The sequence below is a fragment of the Piliocolobus tephrosceles genome, chromosome 5 (assembly GCF_002776525.5).
Source record: "Piliocolobus tephrosceles isolate RC106 chromosome 5, ASM277652v3, whole genome shotgun sequence".
NCBI classification, from domain to species: domain Eukaryota; kingdom Metazoa; phylum Chordata; class Mammalia; order Primates; family Cercopithecidae; genus Piliocolobus; species Piliocolobus tephrosceles.
The window spans coordinates 108,638,701-108,640,139 of NC_045438.1; the positions used below are offsets into that span (position 1 = coordinate 108,638,701).

At 42.4% G+C, this 1,439-nt stretch overlaps 1 pseudogene; it reads left to right on the forward strand.

The window, feature by feature from the left end:
• Positions 1–580: 580 nt before the first annotated feature.
• Positions 581–1,213, forward strand: LOC111549786 (annotated as a pseudogene).
• Positions 1,214–1,439: the final 226 nt, after the last annotated feature.

Below are 1,439 nucleotides of genomic sequence, written 5' to 3' on the forward strand. Positions count from 1 at the left end.
GCATCTTACAATGCTACAGAACATTATAATTTATTCCTATGTAGTTGTAATTTTGTATTCTTTAACAAATCTCTCCCTATTTTCCTCTTCCCTCTACCCTTCCAAACCTCTAGTATACCCTGTTCTACTTTTTACTTCTATAAGATCAACTATTTTTTTTTTAGCTTCTACATATGAGTGAGAACATTCTGTGTTTAACTTTCTGTTCCTGACTTATTTCACTTAACATAATGTCCTCCAGTTCTATCCATGTTACTGCCAATGACAGGATTCCATTTTTCTGGGGATAAAGAGTATTCCATTGTGTATATATACTACATAAAGGTTTTCTTTCTTTCTTTCTTTTTTAAAAAAAAAAACTTCAAATCTTGTCAATATTTTATCATCTTTAAAAATAAATCAGGCTCTCTCCTCCTGCCAAAAGGAAAGAAGGCCAAGGGGAAGAAGGTGGCTCCAGCCTTGCTATCATGAAGAAGCAGGAGGTTAAGAAAGTGGTGAATCCCCTGTTTGAGAAACAGCCTAAGAATTTTGACATTGGATAGGACATTCAGCCCAAAAGAGACCTCACCGGCATTATGAAATGGCCCCGCTCTATCAGGTTGCAGCGGCGGAGAGCCATCCTCTATAAGGGACTGAAAGTGCCTCCTGCAATTAACTAGTTCACTCAGGCCCTGGACCGCCAAACAACTACTCAGCTACTTCAACTGGCCCACAAGTACAGATCAGAGACAAAGCAAGAGAAGAAACAGAGGGTGTTGGTCCTGGCCAAAAAGAAAACTGCTGGAAAAGGGGACATCCCCACTAAGAGACCGTCTGTCCTTCGAGCAGAAGTTAACACCGTCACCACCTTGGTAGAGAACAAGAAAGCTCAGCTGGTGGTGATTGCACACGACGTGGATCCCATCGAGCTGGTTGTCTTCTTACCTGGCCTGTGTGGTAAAATGGGGGTCCCTTACTGCATTACCAAGGGGAAGGCAAGACTGGGCCGCCTAGTCCACAGGAAGACCTGTTCCACTGTCGCCTTCACACAGGTTAACTCAAAGACAAAGACGCTTTGGCTAAGCTACTGGAAGCTATCAGGACGGATTACAATGACAGATAAAATGAGATCCGCCGTCACTGGGGAGGCAATGTCCTGGGTCCCAAGTCTGTGGCTTGCATCGGCAAGCTTGAAAAGGCAAAGGCTAAAGAACTTGCCACTAAGCTGGGTTAAATGTACACTGTTGAGTTTTCTGTACATAAAAATAATTAAAATAATACAAATTTTCCTTCAAAAATTAAATCAGGGTTGTGTTTACATTAACTTAATAAACCTTTTCTGAACCTCTACCATGTACCCTGGTACTCTGGGCTGTGCTTGGAGAGAGGAATAGAAGGAAAAACAGGACATGGTCACAGGCTCTATACAGCTCACAGGCTGCTACGATGGAGACAAATAA